Below are 17,035 nucleotides of genomic sequence, written 5' to 3'. Positions count from 1 at the left end.
CATCATTACAGACCCCATAGACGTCCAAAAATATTACAAGTAGCTCAACTTTATGCCAATAAATCCAACAATTTAGATGAAATGAACAAACTCCTTGATATACGCAAATGACCAAAACAGACACCAAAAAAGAAAATATATATAGCTCAGTAATGTTTTTTAGAGAAACTGAATTCACAATTTAAAATGTTTCCACAAAGAAAACTCTATATCCAAGCAATTTCACTGGGTGAGTTCTATTAAGCTTGAAAGAAAAGAATAATACAAGCCTATTATTTGTTTGCTAGGGATGCCATAAAAAGCACCACAAACCAGGTGACTTGAACAATGGTATTTATCTCACAGCTCTGGAGGCGAGAAGTCCAAAATCAGGGTGTCAGCAGGGCTCTTCTCCCTCTGAAGCCTGTAGGGGTGAATCCTTCCTTGCCTCTTCCTCGCATCTGGTGGTCTGCCAGCAACCCTAAGTGTTCCTCAGTTTGCAGCTGTAGTACTTCAATTTCTACCTCTATTTCACATATCATTCTCCCCTTGCAGGCCAGTGTCTCTTCTTATAATGACATCAGTCATACTAGATTAAGGTTTACCTTAATTATGACTTCTTTTCAACATTATATCTCTAACAATTCCAAAAAGTCACATTTTGAGGTAAAGGGGTTAAGAGCTTCAATGTATGCTTTGGGGGAACACAACCGAAACCACAGCACCATCATATACAAACTCTTTCAGAAAACAGGGGAGGATGAAACACTTCTCAATTCTTTTTTAGACCAGAGTTATCCTAAATAACCAAACCAAAGAGTTAAACCTTTTTGGACTTAATATCTTTTTCATTAATTGTTACCACTAGGTAGAGCAATGGCCATCCTTGAGGTCTATGCTTTGGGAGGACGGAAGAGAACAGGATCAGATGCAGATGGGTCTGTATTTTTAAAATCTCCACAGAGACAGAGTCTACTGAAATTTCCACAAACTTACCAGTTTAAAAGTAATATTCTATTCTGCTTAAAAATGGAAAAATGATTTCAAATTAATAAAGTTAAAAGAAAGTGCCTGCTTATACACAGGTATCTGTCTACCTTTAAACTTTATATAGCAAATAGATGGGGAATCAGAAGAAACAATGGCTGACTTTCTTTTTCTGGGCTCCAAAATCCCTGCAGATGGTGACTGCAGCTATGAAATTAAAAAACACTTACTTCTTGGAAGGAAAGTTATGACCAACCTGGACAGCATATTCAAAAGCAGAGACATTACTTTGCCAACAAAGGACCATCTATTGTCAAGGCTATGGTTTTTCCAGTGGTCATGTATGTGCAAGTTGGATTATAAAGAAAGCTGAGTGTCAAAGAATTGATGCTTTTGAATTGTGGTGTTGGAGAAGACTCTTGAGAGTCCCTTGGACTGCAAGGAGATCCAACTAGTCCACCTTAAAGGAGATCAGTCCTGGGTGTTCATTGGAAGGACTGATGTTGAAGCTGAAACTCCAATACTTTGGCCACCTGATGCGAAGAGCTGACTCATCTGAAAAGACCCTGATGCTGGGAAAGATTGAGGGCAGGAGGAGAAGGGGAAGACAGAGGATGAGATGGCTGGATGGCATCACCAACTCGATGGACATGGATTTGAGTAGACTGTGGGAGTTGGTGATGGACAGGGAGGCCTGTGTGCTGCAGTTCATGGTGTCAAAGAGTTGGACATGACTGAGCGACTGAACTGAACTGAAACTTTATATAAACTCTTAATAATGACAGTAATTAGTCAATGCAATGATTAATTTTTAAAGTGGTGTCTTATTTCCACAGGGAAAGTAGTTCACCTACACAGATGGAGCAGAGCCTTTACAAGATGAGACGGATCTGTTATTTACTCATTGGGGCAGCAGCTGTGGGGAACGAATAATCAATCCAAACAATCTTGGAGGAAGAAACAATGAGAATTGGTAAGAACTGGATGCTGCCACTTAAGTAACCCCATCCACTGACAAAAGAAGTTCTAACAACTTCTGACTGTAAGACAGTACTGCTGGTGGTATTTGTGACCTGGAGTGTACACAGGTATCATAACAGTATAACATATATAAGCTGACTTTTAAAAAGTACATCGTTCACATTGTTTTGTCCACATTATCACTAAGCACCATCTACGGTTCCTGTATTACAAATTGCAACACTAATAAACACCAAAAAAGAACAATAAAGCCAAATGGAAAGTTGCAGTTTCATTTCCTTAGAAGCTAACAACAACACAAAAAGTGATTAATTACATGTTGGCTCAGCAACCCTCTTTAAAATAAAAAAATCAAGACCAAATAGCACAAGGATGATTTGTGGAAAACTTGTTCTCTAAAGTCTTCTGATAACTGAACTATTTTAAATTTAGACAGACATTCTATAATTTCCACTTGTTTGATGTTGCTGGAAAGGGGCCAGTAAGAAGGTCAGGCTGTTTTTCCCAGAGTTTTATGTAAAATGTATTGCTATGTCCATTTAATTAACATGTAGAGACTAACAATGTTCTTCTATTTCTCTTAATCCTCTTCTCCAACTTGTATTCTTTTATAGTTTAATACACAAAAGATATGAAATACCTTTTTTCACTAACAACATGTGATGTTCACTAACACACTGATGTGACTTGTCAACAGGTATATAAATAAAATTCTTTTTTACTCTTTGATAGAATGTTCACTAATGTTGGGACTATTCAGAGATTTTCATTTTGTTACTTCAGGTATTTATAATGCAAGGCTAATCTCAATATATTATATATGGTAAGAAAAAAATTTTGTCCAATTCTGAATGATCTCATCTGACCACAGTAGTGCATCATCAAGTGTTCTATGGCTTAAAAATCTGTTAACACTAGAAACTTAACATCCTTTTTTCATATATGGAAATAGGTTCAGATGACCAAAGTAGAATTAATTTAATCTGGGACAAGCGATTTCCAAGCTTGAGTAATAAGAAGAGTCACCTGGAGTGTTTGTTAAAAATACAGATTCCCCAGCCCCATCTTAATAGTTTGGAGGCCTGGAAGTCAATATTTTTAACAGATATTTAGATCCATCTATCTTTAGACCTAGCTGGGTCTAAAGATCCTGCAAATCTAGGAAGTAGTCTTAGATGAGTTAGCAGTGATGGTCAGACAACAAAGACAGATGACAGCTTTTATTTTTACTGTAATATGGCCAACATATAATAAACTGATTTGCTATATTCCCACACATGTATATACCTCTGAAACAAGTCCCATAATCAAGACAATAAGCAAATCCATCACTTCCAAAAGATTCTTACAGCTCTAATCCTTTTCCCCTAGTCCTCTCCACCACCACCCCTACTATTTCCAAATAACCAATAATCTGCTTTCTGTCATTAACAATAGTTTGCATTTTCTATTGCGTGCATGCTAAGTCGCTTTAGTAGTGTCCAACTCTTTGCAACTCTATGGACTGTAGCCTGCCAGGCTCCTCTGTCCATGGGATTCTTCAGGCAAGAATACGGGAGTCGGTTGGCATGCCCTCCTCCTCCAGGTGATCTTCTTGACCCAAGGACTATAGAATTTTACATAAATGGAATTATTCAAACTGTACATCTTTCCTAGCTTCTTTCACTCCGAATAACAATTCTGAGATTCATTCATGATGTAGCATATATCAACTTTTCATTGTTGAATAGGATATGAATAAAGCAGTTTTTACCTGTTGATAGACATTTGGATTATTTCCTGGTTTAGCTACAAAAACAAGCTGCTATGGACATCTATGTACAAGTATTGGTAAGGAAAACACCTGCTTTCATTTACCTAGAAGCAAAATTACTAGATTTTGTGGTATGTATATGTTTAACTTTTTAAGTAACTGCCAAACTGCCTTCCAAAGTGAATGAATGGACCATATTACATTCCCATCAGCAGTGTAAGAGAGCTACCATTTTTCCATATCCTTGCAAACACTTTGGTCTTCAATTCTAGCCACAGTAACGGGTGTGTAATAGTATTTCATTGTGGTTTTAGTTTGCATTTTCCTAATGACTAATGATGTTAATCATATTTTCATATGCTTATTTGTCATCTATGTATCTTCCCTGGTGAAGTATCTGTTTAGATATTTTGCCCATTTTTTTTTAACATTGGGTTGCTTTTTTTTCCTTTTATATTTACTTATTTGGCCCTCCACCCAGCATGTGGGATCTTAGTTCCCCAATCAGGGATTGAACCCAAAACCCCTGCATTGGAAACACGGAATCCTAACCACTTGACTGCCAGGGAAGTCCCTTGGGTTGCTTTTTATTATAAGTTTCCCTTGCTAACTGAAAGTAGAGGATTCCTATGAAACAGTTTATAAACTGAAATGGTATAAAGTGAGGCAGTAATTACTTTAGGACCAGTTTACTAACACACACACAATATATATCAAGATAAATCACAAATGTTCACAAACACAGTTAAAAGCTATGGTGGCTTGATGCTGATATACTAAGTGTAGTACCTGGGTTTGAGAAGGCAATGGCACCCCACTCCAGCACTCTTGCCTGGAAATTCCCATGGACGGAGGAGCCTGGTGGGCTGCAGTCCATGGGGTTGCGAAGAGTCGGACACAACTGAGCGACTTCCCTTTCATTTTTCACTTTCATGCATTGGAGAAGGAAATGGCAACCCACTCCAGTGCTCTTGTCCGGAGAATCCCAGGGACAGGGGAGTCTGGTGGGCTGCCGTCTATGGGGTCGCAAAGAGTTGGACACGACTGAAGCAACTTAGCAGCAGCAGTGCCTGGGTAAGGAGCTTGACAAGGCTACTCTTGGTTAGGGTAGTTAGGGTGAGAGATGCCTCTATAATCGCCACTGCAAAACAAACACTTGACAGCTATTTTGCTTTTTACCTTTTTTTGTAAAACCAAAATCCTCTTTGGATTTCTCTTGGTTTGTGAAAATCATTATATTAACATAGGTCTTTTGTAAAAAAAAGCAAAGTCACATAAAGTGAACTTCTGAAAGTGGGGAATGAAGTGAAGTCACAAAGTCGTGACCCAGGTATCGAACCCGGGTTTCCTGCATTGGAGGCAGACACTTTAACCTCTGAGCTTGTACTGAATTTCTAGAGTTCTTTAAATATTCTGCAAATTTGTCCTTTATCATAGATATACAATTTGCAAACATATTCTAAGTGTGACTTGTCTTCTCATTCTCTCAACACAATTTCAAAGAGAATAAGTTTCAAATTTTGATAAAGTCTAATTTGTTCTTTTACAGATCTTTACTTGGTGTCTTATCTAAGAAATCTTTGCTTAATGCAAAGCCCCAAAGATTTTCTTCTACTGTTCTCTTCTAGGAGTTTTATAGTTTTAGGTCATGCACTCAGATCTGTGATTTACTTTGGGGTAACTTTTGTGCATGGAACAAGTTATGAATTGACGTTCATTTTTCTTTTCCTGGTAGCTGGATATCCAGTTGCTCTAGGACTATTTACTTAAAAGATAATCCTTTCTTCGCTGACTTGCCTTAGCACTTCTGTTGCAAATTAACTGTCCATACATGTGTAGGTCAAGTTTTAGACACTCTATTCTACTCCACTGAACTATTTATCTTAGTGCCAATACCACAACTGTTCTAATTACGGTAATTTGAAATCAAACCCATAATGTCCTTTTTTTCAAAGTGTTTTGTGAAGTGAAAAGTTATCTTTTCATATTAATCTTATCAACTTCTACAGAAAACATTTAAAGTCTGCAAATATCTTCTTTGAAAATGTGTTGAATCTATAGATCAACTTGGAGAACATCTCAATATTGAGTTTTCTGGCCCCAAAACAAGGCACAGCACTCCATTTATGTAGGGTGTTAATTTCTCTCAACAATGTTTCCTAGTGTTCATCATAAAAATCTTTCCCAATTTTTGTCATATTTCTAAGAATTTCATACATTATGCTATTTCTTTCAAAAAACTCTAATATCTGATTTTTATTAGTATATAGAAATACAACTGATTTTTGAACATTGATCTTATATTTTTCTAAACTCGTTTTTCTAAATTTTTCTAAACTCATTTACTCGATGTTCTTCATAAAGTTGTCCACAAATAAAGTTACTTTTTCTATCCACTCTTTTCTTGCCTTTCGTTTCCTTTTCTTGCCTCAGTACACCGGCTAGAACCTTGAGAACGATACTGATGAGAGTAGGTGTCCTTGTCTTGTTACTGGTATTAGGTAAAACGAATTCAGCCTTTAAGCATTAAGTACAGTAATAGATATAGTGTTTTGTTTTGTGTAGATGCCCTTTACCAAACTGAGGAATTTTTGTGTCTATTCCTAGACTGCTAGAAATTTTTATTAGAAATGAATTTTGGATTTTTTTTCTAATACTTTTTCTGCATCTACTGAGATGATCATGTGGTTTTTCTTTTTTAGTATGTTAATATGGTATATTGCACTGCTTGATTTTTCAAACGATAAAAAGGCTTGTATTCTTGGGATAAAGTTAATGTGGTCATAATATTATTTTAAAATATATTTATGCAGTCTAAACTTTCAATTTTTACATTTGTGACCATGATAATGATATGTAGTCTTCTTCGGTGATGTTTCAAGAATGAGAATGAGTTGTTAGTGAGAATGAGTTATTAGTGTTAGTCGCACAGTTGTGTCCGACTCTTTGTGACCTCATGGACTATACAGTCCATGGAATTCTCCAGGCCAGAATACTGGAGTGGGTAGCCTTTCCCTTCTCCAGGGGATGCTCCCAACCCAGGGATCGAACCCAGGTCTCCCACAATGCAGGCGGATTCTTTACCAGCTGAGTGACAAGGGAAGCCCCAGCACGAATTAACAGAAAGTATTCTCTCAACTTTCTGAAGGAAATTGTATAGAATTTGTATTATTTCTTCCTTATATGCTTCAAGGCATTCACCAGTGCCCCAGTTTAATACAGACCTAAAGTTTTCTTTTGGGGCAGGCTTTTAACTAAAAATTAAATTTTGGAGAAATTCCCTGGCAATCTAGTGGGTAGGACTCTTGAGCTTTCACTGTTGAGGGCCTAGGTTCAAGACAGTGCAAGCCACACGGTGTGGCAAAAAAAAAAAAAAAAAAAATCAACTTTTAAATAGATATGGGGTATTCAGATTATCATCTTTTAATAGCTCTGCTGGAATTCCAACACCTCCACTGGCAGTGGGGGAATTTTGTCATAATTATTTTCCTTTAGCAGGTATTCCATGTTTACAGAATTGAAGTTGATAACATGTGTTTGTGCACACACATGGGCATGTGCCTTTGGGGCATTTAAGATCACTCACACCCAACAGTGTTAGCCTTATCCTTGGAGAGCTGCACAGTTGACTATATAAAAGGATCTCAGAGGGCCTCACACTGTCCTCTTCTACCCTCTATTTCCATGCTGAATCTTCATATTTCTCTTTGTCTCACTCCCACAGACTTCCCTTTGGAGATCCCATCTGCTCCCTCGACTACAGTTGTTATTTATGAGTAAATGATTTATTCATTGACCTTTGTGGCCTAAGGTGTCCCTCTTAACTATTAGATACATTGCATAGATATCTACTGTGCTTTTGTACCCAGGGCCCATGTTTCTGAGAATGCCAGCATAATCTTTTCACTGTGAAGATGCAACACAATTGAGGACAACAAGTAGACTGTCTGGTTTTGGGGGAAAACATGACTGATTTGCTATGGGGCATGTTGAGTTCAAGATACTGATGGGTGGAGTGTAGGTCTGGACTTATAGAAAGACACAGAAGCAGGATATTATAAATTGGACATCAGCTTCATGAGAGTGGTGACTGGATAAACAGAGAGCTTATGGTTCTCAGAGGTATAAAGAAGCAAATAGAAAGAGAAGAAAGCCAAGAGAAGAACATAGGGAATGCAGACTTTTAGTTTGAGAAAGGAAAGATGAATAGTGAAATAAAGCAGAAAAGTAAGAAGAGAATCCAGAGAATGCTGTGTCTCAGAAACCAAGGAAGGAAATAATTTCAAGGAGATTCTAGTCTCTAAACATACCTGCAATGGTCAGAAAGGATGAAGAAATCATTGGGGGCTTTTAAACAAGCAGGTTTAGTAAATCAGTAAAGATAGACACGATTGTCATGGCCCTGTGGGAGATGAGAAAGTGGTGACAATAAGTAGATTACACTTTGAAGAAGTTCAGTTATGAGGAGTGGAAGGATTGTACCTTAATGGGCTGGTAAGAGCAAGAGAGGTTTTACTGTGTTTTCTTTTATTGAGTTTGTTTGGGTTTTAGGCAAGGAAGCAATAGGGACAAAGAAACTGGACATATGATTACTGGAAGAGAGGTCCAAGCAATGACAGGTGAATGGGCCCAGAAGTCCAGGTAAAGGTACACTTTGGCATAGAAGGAGGTATACCTCATCTGAGATGGAATTAGAGCAACAGATAGGAGGGAGAAGATACGGAAAATTCTTAAAGAAGGACCTCTCACTGACCTGTGGGACAACTTTAGGTTGCTGAATATATTTGTAAGTGGGGTCCTCAAAAACATGCAGTGGAGACATGGGACAGGGGACAGTGGACAGAAAAAATGATGAAGAAATAGCTACTGAAATGTTTCCAAATTTGATTAAAATTATAAAGCAACAGTTCTAAGAGCTCAACAAACCTCAAACACTATAAGCATGAAGAAATTTACCGAATATAATCAAACTGTTCAAAACTACTGATAAACAGAAAATCTTAAAAGCTGCCAGAAAAAAGAATGTTAATATACAGAGGAACCAGGATACTTTCTCACTGGAAGCCACTCAAGGGGGAAGACAGTGAAGCAACATCTTTAAACATCTTCAACATCTACTGCATGAAAAATACCCAGCTAAAATATCTTTCAAAATATGAAGGAGAAATAAAGCCTTTTCCAGAAATAAAAAAGCTGAAAGAATTTATCACAAGCAGATACACACTATAAGAAATGGTAAGGGAAGTCCAATAGGAACCAATAATGTCAAATGGAAATATGGCTCTAACAGAGGAACAAAGAGTACCAGACATGGTAACTGCATGGGTAAATATGTACAACTTTTTTTTTTTCATTGCTTAAATCGTTTAAAAAGATCACTGAACATATTCCCATGCTCTTTTTGCAGTAATTGATATAACAGAAAATCAGTTAAGGATATAGATTTGAAAGACAGTATCAACTATCTTTAACTAACAATTATAGAACATTCCATCCAACAACAACAGAAGGTGTATTTTCGGGTCCACATGGAATATTCACTACTAAGGTGGACCATATTCTTGACCATGATCAAGTCAATAAATTTAAAGGACTTAATTCATGCAAAGCAGGGTTTTGTGAACATAATGGAATTAAATTTAGAAATCAAAAACAGAAATCTAGAAAATCCTCAACTATTTAGAAACTAAATAATACATGTCATCCAAATAGCTCATGTGAAAGAAGTAATCAAAAGGAAAATTACAGAGTACTTACTATAACTGAATGAAAATAAAAACACATTTCAAAATTTGTGGGATGCTGCATGTATACTATTAAACATCAATATTAGAAAAGAAGAAAAGTCTTAAATTAGTGACTTTCACTTTCACCTTAAGAAACTAGAACAAGAACAAATTAAACCCCAAGTAAGTAGGTGAAAGTAAATAATGAAGATTAGATGGAAGTCAATGAAACAGGAAACAGAAAAATTAGTGAAAACAATTCTTAACTCTGAGAATATCATTAATGATAAATCTTTTGCCAGATTAAAGGAAATAAATGTTATAAATTAACAATATAATGAATGAGAAAGGTGAATCATTAAGGTGATACTACTACTTACAGGTGTTAAGTAGTAGGAGAATACTATGAACAACTTTTTCTCAGTAAGTTTAGACACTCAGATGAAACAGACAAATTCTTTGGAAGATAAGAATTCTCAAAGCTCAGTCAAGAAGCAGATAATCTGAATGTTGTTCAGTTGCCAAGTCATGTCCGACTCTTCATGACCCCACAGACTGCAGCATGCCAGGCTTCCTTATCCCTCAGCATCTCCTGGAGTTTGCCCAAGTTCATGTCCATTGCACTGGTGATGCCATCCAGCCATCTCATCCACTGTCGCCCTCTTGTCCTTCTGCCTTCAATCTTTCCCAGTATCAGGGTCTTTTCCAGTGAGTCAGCTCTTTGCATCAGGTGGCCAAAGTATTGGAGCTTCAGCTTCAGCATCAGTCCTTCTAATGAATATTCGGGGCTGGTTTCCTTTAGGATTGACTGGTTTGATCTCCTTGCAGTTCAAGGGACTCTCAAGAGTCTTCTCCCGCACCACAGTTTGAAAGCATCAATTCTTCGGTGCTGAGCCTTCTTTATGGTCCAGCTCTCACAACTATATGTGACTACTAGAAAGACCAGAGCCTTGACTATACGGATGTTGTAGGCAAAGTGATGTCTTTGCTTTTTAACACGCTGTCTAGGCTTGTCATAGCTTTCCTGCCAAGAATCAGTCATCATCTAATTTCATGACTGCAGTCACCATATGCAGGAGACCCGGATTTGATCCCTGGGTTGAGAAGATCCCCTGGAGAAGGAAATGGCAACCCACTCCAGTATTCTTGCCTGGAAAATCCCACGGATGGAGGAACCTGGCAGGCTACAGTCCATGGGGTTGCAAAGAGCCAGACACGACTGAACAACTGAACTTCACTTCAGTCACCATATGCAGTGATTTTAAAGCCCAAGAAGAGGAAATCTGTTACTGCTTCTGCCTTTTCCCCCCTCTATTTGCCATCAAGTGATGGGACTGGATGCCATGATCTTAGATTTTTAATACTGAGGTTTAAGCCAGCTCTTTCACTCTCCTCTTTCACTTTCATCAGGAGCCTCTTCAGATCCTCTTTGCTTTCTACCATTAGAATCGGTATATCTGAGGTTGTTGGTATTTCTCCTGGCCAACTCGATTCCAGCTTGTAACTCATCTAGTCTGGCATTTCTCATGATGTGCTCTGCATACAAGTTAAATAAACAGGGTGACAATAAACAGCCTTGTACTCCTTTCTCAATCCTGAGCCAGTTGTTCCATACAAGGTTCTAACTGTTGCTTCTTGTCCGGTATACAGGTTTCTCAGGAGAAAGGTAAGATGATCTGGTACTCCCATCTCTTTAAGAGTTTTCTACAGTTTGCTATGATCCACACAGTGAAAGGCTTTTAGCATAGCTGATGAAACAAGAGGTAGATGTTATTCAGGAATTCCCTTGCTTTCTCTATGATTCAGCCAATGTAGGCAATCTTGACACCTGGTTCCTCTGCCTTATCTAAACCCAACTTGGACATCTGGAAGTTCTCAGTTCACATAACGCTGAAGCCTAGTATGCAGCATTTTGAGCATAACCTTACTGGCATAGGAGATGAGTGAAACTGTCCGGACATTTAAACATTCTTTAGTACTGCCCTTCTTGGGAGCTGGGATGAGGATGGACCTTTTCAGTCCTGTGGCCACTACTGGGTTTTCCAAATTTGGAAAGCCTTCCAAAGGAGGCTTTACAAATAGCTGAAGAAAGGAGAGAATTGAAAGCAAGGGAGAAAGGGTAAGGTATACACAACTAAATGAAGAGTTCCAGAGAATAGCAAGGAGAGACAAGAAGGCCTTCTTCAGTGAACAATACAAAGAAATAGAGGAAAACAACAGATCTCTTCAAGAAAATTGGAAATATCAAAGGAACATTTCATCCAAAGATGGGCACAATAAAGGACAGCAACAGTAAAGACCTAATAGAAGCAGAAGAGATCAAGAAGAGATGGAAAGAATACACAGAAGTACTGTACAAAGAAGATCAATATGCCAGCAGATTTGGAAAACTCAGCAGTGACAACATGGAAATGCTGTTTTCACTACAATCCCAACGAAGGACAATGTCAAAGAATGTTCAAACTTTCACATTATAGGGCTCTTTTCACAGGCTAGCAAGGTAATGCTCAAAATCATTCAAGCCAGGCTTCATCAGTATTTGAACTGAGACGTTCCAGATGTACAAGCTGGATTTAGAAAAGGTAGAGGAACTAGACATCAAATTGCCAACATCTGTCAGATCACAGAAAAAACAAGGGAATTCCAGAAAAATATCTACTTGTGTTTCAGACTACACTAACAACTTTGTGTGGATCACAAAAAACTGTGGAAAATTCTAAACAGATGGGAATACCAGATCACCTTACCTGCCTCCTGAGAAACCTGTATGCAAGTCAAGAAGCAAAGTTAGAACCAGACATGGAACAGACTGGTTCCAAGTTGGGAAAGGAATATGTCAAGGCTATATACTGTCACCCTGCTTATTTAACTTATATGCAGAATACATCATGAGAAATGCCAGGCTAGATGAATCACAAGCTGGAATCAAGACTGCCAGGAGAAATATCAATAACCTCAGATACGATGGGCTTCCCTGGTGGCTCAGATGGTAAAGAGGAAAGAATTCACCTGCGATGTGGGAGACCTGGGTTCCATCCCTGGGTTGGGAAGATCCCCTAGAGAAGGGAATGGCTACCAACTCCAGTATTCTGGCCTGGAGAATTCCATGGACAGAGGAGATAGGCAGGCTACAGTCCATCGGGTCACACACGACTGAGCAACTTTCACCTTCACCTTCAGATATGCAGATGACATCACCCTAATGGCAGAAAACGAGGAGGAACTAAAGAGCATCTGGATAAGGGTGAAAGAGCAGAGTGGAAAAGCTGGCTTAAAATTCAACATTCAAAAAATGAAGATCATGGCCTCTGGTTCCATCATTTCATGGCGAATAGATGGGGAAAAAATAGAAACAGTGACAGACTTTACTTTCTTGGGCTCCAAATCACTGTGGATGGTGACTGCAGCCAAAAAATTAAAAGACGCTTGCTCCTGGGAAGAAAAAGTACAACAAACCTAAACAGCATATTTAAAAACAGAGATATCATTTTGCCAACAAAGGTGCATATAGTCAAAGCTATGGTTTTACTAGTAGTCATGTACAGATGTGAGAGCTGGACCATAAAGAAGGCTGAGTGCCAAAGAATTGATGCTTTCAAACGGTGGTGCTGGAGAAGACTCTTGAGAGTCCCCTGGATAGCAACGAGATCAAACCAGTCAATCCTAAAAAGAGGTCAACCCTGAATGTACACTGGAAGGACGGATGCTGAAGCTGAAACTTTAATACTATGGCCACGTGATGCAAAGAGCGGACTCATGGGCAAAGACCTTGATGCTGGGGAAGACTGAAGGCAGAAGGAGAAGGGGCTGACAGAAAATCAGATAACTGTATGGCATCATCGACTCAATGGACACAAGTTTGAGCAAACTCTGGGAGGTAGAGAAGGACAGGGAAGCCTGGCGTGCTGCAATTCACGGGCTTACAAAGAGTGGGACACAACTGGGGGACTGAACAACAACAATAGATAAAACAAGAAGATAAGGGACAGGAAGTTCTGAAAACGACAGGGAAGGAGTCTGGATCTCTCTTTACCAGTTCTTTTAAGAGTTCACTTTGAAGATCAAAATATCATGAAGTAACATTCCTGGAAGTGGAGGCTTGACTTAGCTCAATTTTCATTGACATTAACTACATTTTCACAAACTTCCAAAACTAACACTATGCTGTATTCAAGGTATAGGTTTTATTAATATATACCCCTTTTGGAATATCCAATTTTTGAAGTTATAATATTCTACCAAGTTTAATTTTTCAGACATATTTTTAACCCCTTTCCAACTAACCACAGCTGAAACATGTATCTATAGAATTATGTTACTTTAAAAAAGCTTTACTGGCAGCAGCATGGCAGCCATGGGGGATGAGCGGCTAGATCTCCTATGGGACAAACACGTGCTTCCAGCGCTGTCTGCAGGAGGTAACTGATGGCCACAGTGAGTGTGTGACATAGGCTGGTCCTGCGGAAAGGCACTGTGGAGCCGGGAAACACCCTCAGGGGGGCTGCACAACCACCCACCTGGCACTGTCTCCACTCCCTGCCAGCCTGTGGTCACCCACGCTCCCATGAGCTAAGATGCAAGGGCTGGGGTGAGCAACTGACTATTGCATTTTTTGCACTCTCCATGCTTGAAACGTTGGACTCCTTGCATGTGGTGAACAGGGATGATATAATTGACTGGATTTACCTCCTGCAGGTCTTTCCCACAGAAGACAGATCAAATCTAAATCACCGTGGTTTCTGAGGCTCTTCATATCTGGGTATTCATTCAATCCATCAAAGAATCCTTGAACAGTTTACCCTCACGATAGTGGCCACACAGCAATGACCTACACTGACCTTTCATTCCTAGTTATTCTTGGAGATTGACTTAAGCCAAGTAAATAAAGATGCTTGCTTAGAAGGTTAGAGAACCCTTCAGCTAAAAGATGAAAGTTTTTGTGCATACTAGAAGGCAGTAAAAATGACATGTAATTTGTATACCCAGGCTTCAACAATACATGAACCAAGAACTTCCAGGTGTTCAAGCTGGATTTAGAAAAGGCAGAGGAACCAGAGATCAAATTGCCAACATCTGTTGAATCATAGAAAAAGCAAGAGAGTTCCAAAAAAACATCTACATCTGCTTCACTGACTACACCAAAGCCTTCGACTGTGTGGATCACCACAAACTGTGGAAAATTATTAAAGAGAAGGGAATACCACACCACCTTACTTGCCTCCTGAGAAATCTGTATGCAGGTCAAGAAGCAACAGTTAGAACCAGACATGGAACAACGGACTGGTTCAAAATTGTGAAAGGAGTACATCAAGGCTGAATATTGTCAACCTGCTTATTTAACTTATATGCAGAGTATACCATATGAAGTGCCAGGTTGGATGAAGCAGAAGTTGGAATCAAGACTGCCGGAAGAAATATCAATAACCTCAGATATGCAGATGATGCCACGCTAATGGCAGAAAGTGAAGAGGAACTAAAGAGCCTCTTGATGAAAGTGAAAGAGGAGAGCGAAAAAGCTGGCTTAAAGCTCAACATTCAAAAAACTAAAATCATGGTTTCTGGTCCTATCACTTCATGGCAAATAGATGGGGAAACAATGGAAACAGTGACAGACTTTATTTTCTTGGGCTCCAAAATCACTGCAGATGGTGACTGCAGCCATGAAAATAAAAGACACTTGCTCTTTGGAAAAAAAAGTATGACAAGCCTAGACAGTATATTGAAAAGCAGAGACATTTCTTTGCTGACAAAGGTCTGTATAGTCAAAGGTATGGTTTCTCCAGTAGTTATGTACAGATATGAGAGTTGGACTATAAAGAAAGCTGAGTACGAAAGCATTGATGCTTTTGGACTGTGATGTTGGAGAAGGCTCTTGCAAGTCTCTTGGACTGCAAGGGGATCAAACCAGTCAATTCTAAAAGAAATCACTTAATATTCATTGGAAGAACTGAATCTGAAGCTGAAGCTCCATTACTCTGGCTACCTGATATGAAGATATCTTTTTTTTTTTTTTGAGTGGGAGCAACTCAACTCTAAATTTCCATTCTGAAGGAGATCAGCCCTGGGATTTCTTTGGAAGGAATGATGCTAAAGCTGAAACTCCAGTACTTTGGCCACCTCATGCGAAGAGTTGACTCACTGGAAAAGACTCTGATGCTGGGAGGGATTGGGGGCAGGAGGAGAAGGGGACAACAGAGGATGAGATGGCTGGATGGCATCACTGACTCGATGGACATGAGTCTGAGTGAACTCCGGGAGTTGGTGATGGACAGGGAGGCCTGGCGTGCTGCGATTCATGGGGTCGCAAAGAGTGGGACACCACTGAGCGACTGAACTGAACTTTGAGGTAAACAAAAATTACATCTCATCAACTTAAGACTGACTCACAGGGGGATTTGTCGAGTGACCAGATAATCATTTAGATGCTTTGCATGTACACTTTGGAATCTGTGGCCTGTCACTAATGGAGGAAAGTGGCATTCATAAAGTTCATCCTGGTCTGAATGTAAACACATGGACTTCTGAGCACCTTTGAGATCTCCATCAGAGCTAGAAAACCAAGGGCTGTCTGAACAGTGCTCAGAGAATGTACACATCTCCCCATGACTAACTTTGACTGGGGAACGTGCTCAGAGAATGTACACATCTCCATACGACTAACTTTGATTGGGGAACATGCTCAGAGAAGGCACACATCTCCACATGACTAACTTTGATTGGGAACAGCGCTCAGAGAAGGCACACATCTCCACATGACTAACTTCGATTGGGAGGGTGGGAAGGATTTGTAGCGTAACTGTAGCTCAAGGCTAAAAGCCATGTATAACCAAGTACAGGGCTTCCCTGGTGGCTCAGTGGTAAGGAATCCACCTGCCATTGCAGGAGATGCACTTTCAGTTCCCAGGTTGGGCAGATCTGTTGGAGAAGGAAACGATAACCCACTCCAGTATTCTTGTCTGGGGAATCCCATGGACAAAGGAGCCTGGTGGGCAAAAGTCCAAAGGGTCGCAGAAGAGTTGGACATGATTTAGCGACTGAGTAACAACATAACCAAGTGTGCTCTTTTTTAAAAAAGTAGAGTCTTACAAGAGAATTCTGTGTTGATGTCATTCTGGAATATCGTCTTGAGCCAGTAACCTCTGTACTAGGTTCAAGAAAATATCCATTCAAGTTTGAACCACAGTGGACTCTGTTGTGGTTCTTAAATGTTTATACTGTATCTCTAAGTTCTGTGAGGCAAATTAACTATATGTACTGTAGGTTATCTTAAAAAAAAATTCTTCAGTACAAAACTATCATATTATAAAAGTACACATATCTTCAAAAGAAGTTAACAGTTTAAACAGCATTGATAAACTTCAGGTATTTGGACACTTAGTGATCATTTAAAAAGCCTGGCTGCTTATGGTAGAACACTGATATAATGAACAAAGTATCAGGGATGGTTCTTTGAAAATGGAATATCCCATAATTTTTAAAAAGAAGAATGACTTACTTTGTCTTATTCTTAAGTAAAATGTGCCAATTAAACTTTTGTGGCCTATACAAATGAAACTAACTTCACAGCAAGAATAAACACCTTAACTAATACAATAATTTTCTAAAGGGA

The 17,035-nt window shown here is 39.1% G+C and overlaps 2 protein-coding genes across 5 annotated transcripts in view; one reads left to right on the top strand and one right to left on the bottom strand.

Moving 5' to 3' along the window:
• RYK (receptor like tyrosine kinase) overlaps positions 1-17,035 on the bottom strand; it is a 112,330-nt gene that overhangs the window by 6,201 nt on the left and 89,094 nt on the right. The window lies entirely within an intron of this gene.
• The window catches only part of LOC105602127 (SIN3-HDAC complex-associated factor-like), a 33,655-nt gene extending 16,620 nt beyond the window's left edge, over positions 1-17,035 (top strand). Inside the window, exon 1 of the mRNA XM_042236903.2 lies at positions 1-17,035. This exon is cut by the window's left edge and continues 16,620 nt beyond it. The gene's annotated coding sequence lies outside the window, so the exon portion shown is untranslated.

This window comes from Ovis aries, chromosome 1 (genome assembly GCF_016772045.2).
Source record: "Ovis aries strain OAR_USU_Benz2616 breed Rambouillet chromosome 1, ARS-UI_Ramb_v3.0, whole genome shotgun sequence".
Lineage (NCBI taxonomy): Eukaryota > Metazoa > Chordata > Mammalia > Artiodactyla > Bovidae > Ovis > Ovis aries.
This window is presented reverse-complemented; position numbering and strand designations above follow the sequence as displayed.